Genomic DNA, 14,531 nt, shown 5'->3' on the forward strand with positions numbered 1-14,531 from the left:
TGGGGGCTCCAATCAACAATCTGACCTAATGTTGGGCCTCCTTGGGGTGGGAAGGGTGTGGTTCTGAGGTTTCTCCTTTTCCCAGGTTCCAAACTTGCGGAAGAAATTTACCATTGACATGCAAATGATGGAAACACACTGGGGCACTTTGGTTTGTGGTTTTTACCATGAGATGTGTCTGTGGCTAAGCACACTGATTTGCCTCAGCAGAGTTAGGGGACTGTAAGCCCTCAGAGGAGGAAGGCAGGGAGGCTATTCCCTGGGGTCAGATCCCAGATGGGCCAGTGGGTCTCTAAGGCAGACTTGTCAGGAAGAGGGTACAGACCCTGCTCACACGGTCTGGGAGCAGAGCTGGACCTGAGCTGGACCTGCCTTCTGGCCTTCACCCACCTCAGATCCCTACGGTAGCTCCTCTGAAAGCAGGGGGCTGGGGAGGAGGGTGTCACCTGACCCACCCTACCCACCCCGAACTGGAGCTAGAAACTGGAGCTAGAAACCAAACCACGTGGAAAAGAGTAGCCAGTGTTTATTTCCCATTTACCGAACAAGTTCTGTAGAAAATTTCAGGGCCCAGAAGCCCCTGAAGTGACCCGGAATGCTGTGAAGGGGATGGGGGGATGGCAAGTGGTAACTGATGGTGTGAATGGGTAACATCTTTGATTTCCTGACTCCCTGCCCCTCATCTCCTCTGACCTCAACGTTCGTTTCCTTTCCAGAACCCTAACTCCCAGGGGGCCGCCCCTAGCCCACAACTCAGCTGCTCCACGCCCAGCCGTGCGTCCACGTGTGGGACCCGCTCCGGGCAGCTCTGCTCCTCGGTTCCCCAACCCGGGTCTCGGGCCTCCCCGCTCCACCCTCTCCGGGGTGCGCCTTCCCCGTGTCGCTCCCGAGCAGGGAGGGGCAGGACACCCCGCACCCCGCTCTGCTCGGGAGACCGAGGCTCCTCGTCCGTGTCCTCCTGCCCCACCAGCCCGGAGTCACTGCGGCTGGTGCGGGGGAGACCCGCGGGAATTTCCCCAATCTTCAACCGGCGCGCCCAGCCCCGGCAACTGCGCTGCTTTTGGACCGCATTTAGGGCTTCCCTCTCCTCTAGAAAGAGGTCGGGCATCAGAGAGGGTCTGGGGGCGCCGCAGCCTGGCCCCCGCTCCGCCCGCAGCCCCGCTCCTCCCCGCGCGGCCCCACTTGTGGCCCCGCCGGCAGCCGCGCAGGGACAGCTGCATTTCTCGCCGCCCGCCGCTAGGAAGCTGCCCTCGCCTCGCATTCTCCGCCTCCCGCGCCCCAGTCGCGCCGCCGCGCCGGGCCTGCCGCCGCCGCCGCGGGATCGCGGCCCCTCCCCCCAGCCCGCCGGCCCCACCGGCCCACGGGGAGCGGTAGCGCGTGGCGGCTGCTCGGTAAGACCCTCCCTGCGCTCCCGCCCGCGCCCGCGCGGACCCCGCCGGCCGCCCCGCGCGCAACCCCGGCTCCAGCGCGGCCCGGCGGCCCCACCTTCTCGGGCACCGAGCGCTGAGGCGCCGCCGGGCCGGCCGGGCCGGCGCGAGTTTGATTCCCGGTGCTGCCGCCGAGGCTTCCCGGGAGCCCGCGCCGCCCCAACCGCGTGCAGCGTCCCGGCCCTCGCTTCCTTCCCGAGCCTCCACCCGACCCCAGGCCTCAGGCGTGCGGGGCGTGCGGGCATCTAGGGGTTGGGAGCCGGGCGCGGGATAGCGGGGTGGTCGCAGGCGGGCGGGGCGGGGAAGGGAAGCGAGGCCTCCCTGAGCCGGCGCCGCCCTGAGACCCTTCTGCAACCGCTCCCCCTTTTGTGTGGGCGCCCCTCGCCACTGTGCCCCGGCCCGGGGGCGCTGGCGGGTTGGCGATGGCTGGCGGGGGGCGCCTGCTCGGGGCAGAGATCCTTTTAGGCGGAGTGGAGGTTCGCTTCGTGCCCCCGCCGATGTCACAAGTCGGCCCAGCCTTTGCTGGTCCCACCCCGTCCCCTGGGAGCTGCATCTCCGGGCGCTCGGCTTGGGAAAGTTCAGAATGCACTGTCCCCGCCCCTGCTCCCCCGCCCCTCCGGCTCCATGGGCCCCGGGCTCTGAACCCCAGGGGGTTGATGATGTTTGCGTTAATTCATTCTTTCTTCTTCCATTTTCTCGGTGCATTGTTGCCTTACACCCAGCACTGGCTTGCCCATTTATTTACCTTAAAAAGAAGTTTTAGCTCCTAGACTTTATACTGAAATTAAATTCCTGGAGAGGAATTTGTTTTGGGGGGAGGGAGAATTTAGATTTTTCTGCCTCTTTCTTTCTTTCTTTATTATTATTTTTTTGGTGAGAGTGGAAGGTGAGGGGGAATGACTGGGAGTTGAGAAATAAGATGTGATACAGGATAAAAGAAGACCATCTCACCTCTACACCTGACCCAGCATGGGGAATAAAAGCCTTCCTGTTGGTTATCCAGCAGCACCCTGAGCCACCTGGCCCTGTAGGAAAGACTCGGAGAGATGTTCTGGGCCTCTCACTCCTTGTCTTTGCCAAGCATGCTATCTTCACAGCCTGGGTGGCAGTTAGCCAGGTGTGCCTCAGGGAGGTGAGGGGCACTGGGAATCCTCTCATGAAGGAAGTATCTCCCCATGAAATTTGGCCCTTGTGGGAGCAAGTGTGAAATTTGGCCAACTCTGTTGCTGGGCATGATGCCATTGGGACCTCAGTTTGAATGGAGAGGTGCATCTCTGGGATGGAGAGAGAAACATGGCTCAGGTCACCAGGAAGCTGGAGGGTGTGTGCAGGAGTGTTGGGTTAGAAATCCCTCTGTCCACTGTCTGCAGCTGGAAGGAGCAGGAGATAAGGGAAAAGGAGTGGTGCCTCAGGCCTGGGCCCATCTGTGAATAGGAGATACTTTGGACCACCAGGATTGCCTTGGGACGATAGTAGACGAGGGAGGAACTTCAGGCCAAAGGTTGGTCCCTTTGAGAATCTGGTGAAAGCTCTAAGTTCTCCCTCCCCTGGAAACACGCACATGTGTACAGGGACACATTTACAGTATCAGAGGGTTATTATACCCCTTGGACCTGGGACCCTGAGTAAGTCCCATGATCTAGAATCTGTGGTCTGGCCTTGGCCATTCAGAATAGTTCTTTCCTGTGTGACTGATTAATGACATCCCAGGGTGTGAAGAGCAGACCTCTCCAGAGGTCTTTTCTGATGACCCTCTGGTGCAACTTTGGGCTTGTGGCCATGGAGACCTGGGAGCTCTGGACCAGATCCCAGCTCTCTACAGAGAGCCAGAGGATGGGGGCAGAGAGAGTGGCCCTTCTCCAGGGACTGATTTTGCTGTCTATGTGGTGGTAAGACTCTGGGCACTGGGATGGGGCCACAGAGCTATAAAATTAGAGGTAAATACAGGGATTAAGGTAAGGAATGGATATTCTGGTGTTTCAACTGAGCTTAGGAGCTGGGTGCTTTAAGAGCCTGAGCTCATTCTTGGGGAAATGGGGCTGAAGCGCGAAGTGTAAATGTGAGACACTCCTCTTGAGGAGATCTTGGGGCAGCATTGACCAAGGCCAAGAGCTAGGTGTTGTAGTTTCTGTAGATCACTCTGGACTTTAAAAGGCAAGTGGGGGCCAGATGGAATGGCTGTCACTATACCCAGTGCATCCCTGGGGAGGCCTGGCCTGCCATTTCTTTCTTAGCCAAAGCTCACTGGTCCCTGGGCTGCTGCTCAGGTGTTCGTGGCATGTACACTTGCTGGAGATCTGGAAGGGTTTTCAGGGGCTTCTGCCACCTGTGACTTCTCTGTCTAGGTATTGCTAAGCCCTTCTCAAGCTCAAGTGCTCCCAGACAATGGTATCTCATGGGGATTTTTCTTTAACTAGCAAGCAGCGTCTGGCCTATAGTAGCACTCATACCTTTTCCTCCTTAAGAACTCCCTATACTTACTCTACCTTGATGGATGTCCCCCATCCTGGCAATAAGCAGCATAGGCAGAAGTATTCTATCCCCATCACCACTGACTGTACAAAGTGGCTTGGAGGTGGGGGGGGGGTGCTTCTGTTTTGTTGGCTCTTACACTTAGGGGCATAAGAGCTAGTAAAAGGCCTTGAAGATGCCGTGGTCCAGCAGTCCCTGACTTGGGACTTGGAAATTGCCTTGGTGGGATGTAAGGGTCCTGTGGCAGTGATTGTAGATTCACATTTCTCAGTGGTCAGGATTGTCTGTCGCCCTGGATGCCACCAGTTGGTGAGTTAAGGATGCTGGTTGTATTGGCTTCTCAGTGCTTCTCTGATCACCTCTGATGTGTCCAAGCACTGTAATGTAGTCCTAATAATGCAGGTATTGCTCTTATCTTTAAAGCAGGTCATAATGATACATGCAATAACAATCCTATAAATATAAACTCCATTTTCATGAAATATGACCATTTCTTTTCATTATGGTGGCACCAGGTATTTTTGAGGACTGATGGTGGGATAGAAAGTTCCAGCTCCCTTTAACCCCCACCCCCAGGAGGCAACCTGCCACTTTGTGCCTATTTCCATCATAGCTTAGTTAGTGGTTTAGAGTGCAGGATCTGAAGTTACATATCCCCAGCTCTCCATCTTCCTCTATGAGTCTGTGAATGCCTCAGTTTCTCAGCTTTAGAAAGAGTTAAAGGAGATCTAACATATATGCCAAATAGAGTGTTTTTTAGAGCAGAGCTATTATTATTATTTCTGTACATGCATATTAGTGTTCTGAGGCTCCTTATTGTTTAGGAAAATCTTTGGTAGAAACTGAAAAGGCTGAGGCTGGCTTTTGGAGGGGTGGGTTGAGGTGGGGTGAAGCTCTTAAATTAAGAGCAGAGAGGACTGCACAGTGGGGGGACAGGGAGCCTAAAATGTCAAGGGTGCTGACAGAGAAGCATAGTTGGGGGACAGGATGATTCAGCATTTGTAGCCCTGCCATGGAACAAACTCTTCTCTTCATAGAATTTACCCTATAAGATGGTGGGGGTGGGATGCAGGGTGGATCATAAGTGAGAAAGGTTGAATGGCTTTCTATATTAATGCTAACATTGGTCCCAGAGGAATAGGGCAAAGGGGAAGTCTAATGGGAGGAGGCAGCCCCAATATACAGTCAATCAAGAGTGGAAGCTGCAGGGGACAGAAAAGGTTTGAGAAATTCTAATTCCAACATTCACTGAGCACTTGCTATGAGTCAGAACCCTGTTCCAGGTGCTTCTCATGGATCAGCTCATTTAATCTTCATAAGACCCTATGACTTACTCTATCTATTTTTCAGTGAAGAAAAAGAGACATAAAAAGGTTAAATAACTTGCCCAAGATCACATGGCTAGAAAGTGGCAGAGCCAGGTTTTGAATCCAAGAGGCCTGGCTGCAGAGCTTACATCCATAGGGAAATTCTGAGAGAGACTCCTGCAGAGCTGGGGAGTGGAGTGAGAAGGGGTGATGGGGTAGAGGGATTGAAGGGGTTTTGTACTCTGCTTGAAGGTCTGCCAAGGTCCTATTCAGACATCATTGGAATATACATGGAGGGTTCAGTCTGCTGAGAACCACTGGTCAAGAAAGTGCCAGACACTCTGTGGGTTCTGACCTTGAGTACAAAGATCACTAAGACATGGCCCCTGCCTACAAAATGCCTATAGTCTAGTAGGGGAAACACATGTTAGTCTAGAACTCCAGTTCCCATGGCAAGTGCTACAATGAGACCAAGCACCAGAGAAGAGGATACTTTGCCCATCCAGAAGAGGGCAGGGAAGGCTTCCTGCAAGAGGGGGCCCTTGAGCTGAATGAGGGTAAAGGTGGCTGCTGTCTCTGGGGGCTTTTGATCTGGCCACAGAAGACATCACTCTCCCACACTGTGAACTCTGAGTAGAACTAAGGGTCAGATTATCTGGCTCCTGCAATGCCCTTGCCAGGGTGACACAGGAACTGGGAAATGTGGTTGTCTTCCTTGATGCTTTTGTGTTTTTTAATAGTCACCTTCTGTAATGCCTGCAGTGAACTTGCTGAAGGAGAAATAAAATATCTCGTAACGCTGCTCAGAACACAGTGATTCACTCTGGTCTTTCTGTACTGAGAAGTAGAACCAGCAGCAAATGAATATAAACTATGGAGGAAGGACTCAAGAAAGGCATGAGGGAAATAGTTCAAATAGGATGTGAGCTGTAGAACCAGTAATTCATAGGAGTGCAGGGGATGGCCTCCCCAGAAGGTCTTTAGAAATGGGAACACATTTCATTTCTCTTTGTGGTTTAAGAGGTTTCTTCGGGAGACAGGAAGATGAAGTAGAGGCCCCTAGAGGTCTGTGACAGCTCCGTGATAGGAGGGTAAAAAGAGCTGGAATTTGTGAGCTAAAAGGTTGCTCAAATCTGGCCTAACCCCACATTTTACTGTTGAAGGGGCTGAAGAATGCCCCCAAACATTCACGGCTTATCTGTTAATTAGTGAGCCAAGACACAAACCACATCTGCCCCACAGCTGGGGTCTTGCCCTGCACTGACCTGGGTCAGCGGGGATGTTTACCCAGCGTGCTTGCAGCCCAACAGAAGGAAGTCCAAGCCTTGTGAAGAGAGCTGCAGGAAACCCCCAGATAGGTGACTGTTGGGCTGTTAGAACTAGAGAAAGCATCCGCTCCTTCTCAGAAGATGTTTCTGACACCAGCATGCCCAACTGGAGATAGCAGATCATCTGAGTCACCCTTCTGGCCCAACACCTGCAAGAGGTGTGGGTGCACACGTGGGCCCCTCAGTAACTTTTGCTGAATGAAGGGTAAATAGCAGACAATATGAAAGTTATTACTCTTTACCATACACTTCTTGGACAAGTGCATTTACCCTTCCACTTCTATTCTGCTCAAGCCAACAGTAGAATCTTTACAGAATACCCTCAGCAACAGAGAAAGGTACCCGGAAGTGTGCTGGGGGCAAGAGTAATTAACCAAACACAGGTTAGGATCTTTCCCAAAATTTATAATTCTTTGTAAGATCAAAGGGTGACATTATATTCATTTACAATGATTGGTTTTTTTGGTTTGTTTCCGTTTTTCGCTTATAAAAAGTACCAAAGTAAAGGGTGCATTTTTCAAATTTAGGAGAAACATGTGATGTTGCAATCTGAACTGCATTCAGCAAGATGGCTTCAGAGATCTTTGAAGAGAACAAGGCTTGCTCTCAGAAGAGAATCTGATTAAGAATGAGTCAGATATGAACTAATGCTGAACAATGAGTTTAAAATGCCAAGTGGCAAATTTTACTTCCTGGGATTAATTCAGATGGACTTGTGCAAATCATGGAGAGGCAGCAGAGAACACTAGGCAAGAACTTGCTTCCTACCCAAACCCTGTCATGCCCTGCTATTTAAGGAACCTTTAGGTGCTAGGGGGGCACCTACGGCGTTCTGTTTTTCTCAGGTTTAGAGCTCTAGTGAGGAGAAGATTCTCTGTGGTCATGTAGAGCAGGCATAGGAAATGATTTCACTTAGTTCAGGTCTGAGATTAGTTTCAGTTTCAGGCTATACCAGTTGCTGAGAGAGCAAGCAAGCTAGGGAGAGTGAGAGGAGGGCTGAGCTGGTAGAGAGATTCACCATTGGCTGCATTGGCTAGTGGCCCGGTGGGTGGATGGGCAGGGAACCCCTGTGCTGAGCAGGGGGAGGAAGAAGATGATTCAGAGATGGCATGGGGGAAGGCAGCCCCTGAGTCCATGTGTCTAGAGCCTGGGATGGGTGATGAGGGAGAGAGTGTAGGAACATATCAGCAGGTATGCACAGGACAAAACCCTGTGCAATTACAGGACTATGGAGCCTCGGGCCAGAAGGTCACTGGGAACCTGTAAAATGCAGATTACCTGTATGAGGGGGGTTTTCATGAGCAGGTATACACCTGAGAGGAAAGCAAGGTGTAAGTATGCCACAAGGCCTGAGTACATCTTGTACTGGCATCCTCAAAAAGCCCCTCTGTGCAGCATTTTCTTGCCTTTGACTTTCCTTAAGAAATAAAAAAAAGTCAAATAAAGTATTGAGAGCTGGTCATTGAGAACTTGCAGACCTTTGTGAGGTGGTGCATCTTCTCCTCTTAGAACGTCAAGCTGTCATTTTTCCTGAGGCGGTTTGGGGCCAGTGTGGTGTTCCACAAGGCATCATTATCCTAGAAATCAGCAGTTTTCCTCTCCTGACTTGATCTGAGTGAAGCATACACAGATGTTTTAGTCCATCTTGGCAGAGCTGGAGCACCACTGCATTTTATTTCTCCAACTCATATATTCACATTATTTCTAAATGAGAGAATCACTGAATTTTAAAGCTGGGAAGGATTTCAAAGATCATCCAGACTGCTCCCAGATGAATTGTGGTCCTGGATCACTAAGCACCTTGAAAAGACCTGTGGTGTGTGGTTAAGAACATCAAGTCAGACTCCCTGTGTTTGAACCCAGCCTCTGCCAGGGTTCAGTGTTCTTGGGGCAAGTTACTCTCTCGGAGTCTTAGGTTCCTAGTCCATACAATGGGAGTAATAATATTCCCTAATAGTTGCTAAGGAGGACCAAATACTTACTAAGCTCATAGCACAATGCCTGGCATATTGTAAGTTCTCAATAAATGTTAAGTGCTCTTGCTGCTGCTGTTATTATTATTACCATTTCATGAAATTACATGGCTAGGTAGTGACAGAGCCAGAGCTACGATGTTAACCTCTCTGTATTGCTAGTTCTCTCCAGCACAGGCATAAGGTGATTTCATCACAGTCTTGAAATACATGAACGGCATTTATGAAAGTGCTTGTGTAGAAATCTTTTTACTTGTAACTTTTTATTTTTTTATTTTTTTAATTAAGGTATCATTGATATACAATTTTATAAAGGTTTCACATGAGCAACATTGTGGTTACAACATTCACCCACCTTATCAAGTCCCCCCATGCACACCCCATTGCAGTCACTGTCCATCAGCATTTACTTGTAATTTTTTAAAGTGTAGTTCACATACAATATTATATTAATTTTAGGTATACAACACAGTGATTCAACAATTATATACATTACAAAATATACAGCACAATTAGTGTAGTTACCTTCTGTCACCATACAAAGTTATTACAATATTGACTGTATCCCCTATGTTGTACTTTTCATTCCCCAGACTTACTCGTTTTATAACTTGATACTGCTTTACCTCCTTCACCTGTTTTGCCCATTTGCCACCAGTTTGTTCTCCATATTTATGAGTCTATTTGTGTTTTGCTTGTTTTGTTTTTTTTTCGTAGAAACTTTCTAATGAATGTTCATAACAGAGCTAGAAGAAATGGGCTTAATCCATTTATTAGATATAATGAGACTTTGGGCATGAGGGCATATGTTTACCAAATAATTTGTTTCCAGAAATACTGTTCACTAGTGCTTAAGAGGTTTCTAACTGACAGATTGGTTACTCTGTTGGGAAGGTTGGGATGCTATCTGTGTTTTTGTTGAGAAGTCCTTCTCAAATTGAAAACATCCATTTCAATGCATTGTGGTGGCAAGGAGGCTTTTGGGTGTAATGGAAATATTTCTGTAGCCTGGCTGCTATTTATCAAGGGTGAAGACAGTGCATGTTTAAAAAAACTATGGCCTTGGCAGAATTCCACATGTCTTAGGCCATGCCTGCATAAATGCAATCCCAAATGATTTGCACTGACCTTTATTGCAAATCGCTGACAGCCTAGGAGCCTCCCAAGGGAGCCCTTTTAGTCTGAAACATGGTTGAGGTGGGTGTGATACTCAGCTTTGAGGGGTCTTTTGATACCTTTAATGGGGTGGCACCCTCTCCTGTAGGCTGCTTTGGTATGTTTTCTTGGAATAGGAAAATCAAATGCAAATTAATTTTGTTTGGCAAATCCTGTTACATTCCCTTGAGATACTGCCACTCTCTGAGGGTTACAGAATTGAAATCTGTTTTTGATGCTGATTCAAGGAACTTCTCAAATTTCCATGTGTGAGGGAGGGAGCATGTTAAAGTGTGAACTTTGTGAGTGTGCTATCTGGAATCGAAGACAGGAGATCCAGGCTCCACTCTGTCATGTATGGACTGCATCGTTCTGAGCAGATGACTTAACTTCTTAATTTGTACTTTTCTTGAGGTTAATCTATTCTTATACCCACAGTGACAAAAGGATATTGAACACATCTGTTCAGGAGAGCTGGTAATAATATTCCCTACAGCACAGGATTGTTGTGATGGTCTGATAATAATAGCTGACATTTATTCATGTTTAGTGCATGCCAGGCACCTTTCTAAACATTTTAAGAGTATTATTTACTCAGCCCTATATGAATATAGTGTTACAACCACTTTACATAAGAGGAGACTGAGGCACAGAGGGTTAAGACAACTTGCCCAAGGTCACACAGCTAGTTATCTGAGGATATGGCTTCTAAACTGGAATTTACAAGGGGGCTTTACAACATTGTAGTGTTGTACTTCTTATTCTCTGACTGTTCCACTTCTCATTTGATGAACCTAGGGAGGGATAAGCTGAGCCTGGAGGTAGATTAAGTGTACAGATCACAGTGTTGGAAAAAATGAGGAGAGGAGCATATGAGAGCTTTTTTTGGTTATAGGGAAACAGCTGTTTCTAAGTTTGGGACAGAGCTCTGGAGAGAGCCTGCAGGGACAGAGAAGGATGTTTTCTGGGTGGATTTTTACTATCTGCTATGAGGGATGGCCCCGCCTGTGCATTTAGGAGCCATGTGTCTCTCTCCTCTCCTATCACATTTTATTTGGAAGCCTCTTTAAATCCTATCTCAGCCCTCAGCTATGACGGCGTTAGACTTAGAAAACTGCCAGGGATAGTGAATTCTTGAGACATAAAAGGAGGTGAAGGATGACCTCTTTAATGGGATTTCTTCTCTGTTTTCACATTTCTACAAAATTCATATGGGGATGAGCCACAGAGTGGCTTGTGTGCAACCAAAAGAGGATTGGGAACTTGGGTGACTTCCTTCTTTCTCATGAGTCGACTTAGTAAGAGAATGAATCATCCTATTAGCTTCCCTCCTGGAAAAGAAAAAAGAAAGGAGAGAGCGAGTGAGGTGGTATTTGACTGAAACCAGAAGCCTCCTGGGACGGTCTCCCGGGGCAGAGGCCAGGCAGACACAGAGGGCCCCGGGGCTTTGATCTGAGGGTGAGGTCCCTCTGGGGGCTTTGGGAAGGGTTCTCAGCTTCCTGTCACTGCCATCCTCAGCCCTCCCCATCCCTGTCACTGGGGAATGACTAGGCCTTAAGGGGTAATGAATAAGGGGTGTGTCGTTTTAAAATGACAATCCACAAGTGAAATTTCACACACAGCAGTGATAATTTTGGAGACATTAACATAAAAATTCACTACAAAACTAGATGATTAAAAAATAGCTTTTGACCTTCAGGGATGTGAATGGCTACTCGTCCCCTGGCTGGCTCCCTCCCTGTGCTAATGCCTGATTTCCCTGGGACATCTCTGGGGACCTCATGTTCTCTTCTAGCTGCCAGACAGGAGCCTTCCAGGCGTAAGCACCCCCTAACCACCCAGCCCCTTCCACAAGTTGCCTTGTTCTCTGAATTTGCTGGGAGGCTAGGGAGCACATCCTTTTCTAAACTACTCTTGTGACTTTTCTGTGGACCTTAATTTGGATTCTGAGCTGAGGCTGGGGTCCCAAGGCTGTTGTGGAGGGAGGGGTTGCAAGAAAAGTCCCTGAGACTAGCCCCCTGGAAGTCCTATTTACGAATGTTAATAGGGGGGTTGTGTTTTCAGATTCTCTCTGGCTTCATTGCACACATTCCCGGGAGCATTTGCTTTTTCAGCCCTGTCCCTCTGCCCCCCATTTTGCCATTTTCCTTCATACCCCCACCCACCAGCAGCAGCTACTGTTTATACCTCCCATTCTTGTAAGAGGACTTACTCTGTGTCAAGCATTTCACTTAAGTAATTCAATTTAGTTTTATACTGACCCGATGAGCCAGAGATGATTGTCTTTTTAGATGTGGGGACCGAAGCTGAGGTCTAAGGGGCAAAGTAACTTGTTTAAGCCACTTACTGGGTAGAATAGTCTTTGTTTTTTGTTTTAAACTTCCGTTATGAAAAATTTCAAATACATGCAGAAGTAGAGACTAGTGCCTTCCCATGTACCCATCACCAAACTTTTCCACTCCTTATGGAGAAGGCCTGGGTTGAATGCTGCTGTGACTCTAGGACACAGCAGACACTTTTGTTAGAATTAGAAGAAGGGACCATTTCTCCAGGGTACACAGGTTGGTAAGCAGAGCATAGGCTGGATTTCAGCCCCACTTGCCCCTTTAGATGGGCATCTTGTGCAGTGAACAGCCCACACAACTCTATATGGAGACCCTGCCCGCCTACCTTCTTTTCTCATCTAGCTTTTGGTGTAGAGAAAGGAGACTGTAGCCAGACACCAGTTCCTGACAGATGATTTCTCTGGTTGGCCCTCAACTACATGGGGTGGGGCAGAAAAGTTCAGTGGTTCAGGACTTCTGGGGCTAAAATACATTAAGCAGGTGGGTGATTCCCAGAGGAGATACTTCTGCTGCAGAGGAGGGTGTGGGTAGGTGAGCTGTGTCTTTGCTGCTCCCATTTTCTACCAGCCACCTGCTCTCCTGATGACTGCTCCTCCATGCCTCCTCTCCCCTGGTCCATGCCCAGGGCAAGGGAAGCACTTGTGTGTGGCCATGAGGCTGGCAGGAGGGGAACTGGTAGAGCCCAGGGTGTGAAAACCTGGTGTGAACTCACTCTTGGCTGCCACCCTCCTGGAATCACTGGGATAAGCTGTCTTTCCCTCCTGGTAGCTTACCTTTTCTCTAGGCTTTTAGCCAGTGGCTGGGTGACAGGTCCTGCTTTTCACACTTGTAGGACAGTTCCCTTTAGTCCTAGAGTGGGGCCTGTGGGTCACCAGATAGGGAGATTCTTAAGAGGAGCAATTGGGTCTTTTTTTACTGCTGTGCAGCTGGCTGTGCCCAGTACAGCACCTGGCATTGGTGTTCTAGAATTATTTGTTGAACAAATGCAGCATCCTGCAAACCAGAGAAATGTGCTGAAGGACCCAGGCTGAATAATTAATCTGTGTGCTTCAGGCAGGAGAAGCTAGACTGTGCTGCAGTAATAATCAAATACTGACATCCCGGTGGCTTGGCACAATCTAGGTTAATTTGTGCTCATGGGAAGTCGGCTGTGAGTTAGGCAGTCCTCCCCCATCTGTAGCCACACCTTTGGGATCATTGAGCCTTAAGATTATCACTGGAGGGGAAGAGAGAGGTGGAGGCAGCCCCTGGCGTTTAACTGCCTTGCAAGGAACTGACACCTGTTCCTTCCATTCACATTTCACTGGCCAGAACTAGTCACATGGCCCCAATCTACCTGCAAGGTGGGAAATGTAGAGGGGCAAAGTGCAGCCTTCATGGTTTCAAAGGAAAGCACTTTGTATTTCTTGTCCCTGCATTAGTCCTTTGGGATGCCTCTGGCCTAATCACTTATTCTCAGTTACATTTTTTTCACACAGAAAGTGAACACCTTTCACTTTCTTGGAGGCCTGAGATGGCACTGGAGGAAAGTCTCATAGCAGAGATTTAAACTCCTCCTTTCTTACATGTTGGTCATGTGACATTCATTTAGTCACTTCACCTCTGTGAGCCTCTTTCCTCATCTGTAAAAGGAGAATAATGAACCAGCCTGTGTCTTAGCTCAGACTCTACTGATCGCAAGTAACAGAAACCAGCTTGAGCTATTTAAAGCCACAGGGGAATGGAAGAATCAAGGGCAGAAATTATGGCTGGCCTCCCAAGTGCCTAGAACTTCAGGATGCCACTGCTTCTGTGGATATGTGCCAGATGTCACAACCCCTCTGCTCCCAATTTCAGACCTCATTTCACTATCAGAGAATACAAGCCTAAACTTGTATTCAAATTCCTGGGGAAAGGAGTTGATTGACTCACTTGTGTCAGCTGTCTCCCTCTGGTCCAATCAACTGCAGCCAGGAGGACATGGTCTACATAGTACCACCATGGCTGTGGGCCACCTCCTTTGACTGGGGGTGGAGGCAGGCCTCAGAAAGGTGCCCATGCTTCAAAGGTTGTTGGGTTGATTGGATAATGTCTGTAAGAAAGTTTTGAGGACTGTAAAGTACTGCATTAAATGTGAGCTGGTAGGTGGTGTGGGATTTCTTGTTCAGAATCTTGAAGTTGCACTGCCCTGAAGGGGGTGGGAGAGGTTATAACCCTGAGAGACAATTTGAAAGTCTTGGTGGAGGAAGGGGAGGTGTTTGTTGGATGGTCAAGGAGCAGGGACCAGAAGAAATGGATAGCGTTGCCAGGATAGCAGAGGGCATTGCCAGTGGTCAAGCTAGGTTTACAGGCCATTGGACCATGACATTGTAGAAGAGAGAGCACATTGATTGGGCTCTCACCTGTGTAAATATGCGTGCTTCTGTAGTAGAAACTTTGTGAAGTGGAAAGGATGTTAGCTCAGATTAGGGCACTTTGGTCCTTGTCCAGCACTGTTCCAGCTGGCTATGTGACTATGAACAAGTCACTTCACTTCTCTGGGCTT

General features: G+C 48.8%; 1 protein-coding gene across 5 annotated transcripts in view; it reads left to right on the forward strand.

The window, feature by feature from the left end:
- The first annotated feature begins 1,235 nt into the window (after positions 1-1,235).
- CUEDC1 (CUE domain containing 1) overlaps positions 1,236-14,531 on the forward strand; it is a 74,756-nt gene continuing 61,460 nt past the window's right edge. For 3 of the 5 annotated variants that reach the window (XR_012130675.1, XR_012130676.1, XM_037003844.2), the window contains exon 1: positions 1,236-1,391. The gene's annotated coding sequence lies outside the window, so the exon portion shown is untranslated. The remainder of the gene's footprint in view (positions 1,392-14,531) is intronic. The other 2 variants (XM_073235393.1, XM_073235392.1) reach the window with 2 other exon arrangements.

Source organism: Manis javanica, chromosome 4 (genome assembly GCF_040802235.1).
Source record: "Manis javanica isolate MJ-LG chromosome 4, MJ_LKY, whole genome shotgun sequence".
NCBI lineage: Eukaryota > Metazoa > Chordata > Mammalia > Pholidota > Manidae > Manis > Manis javanica.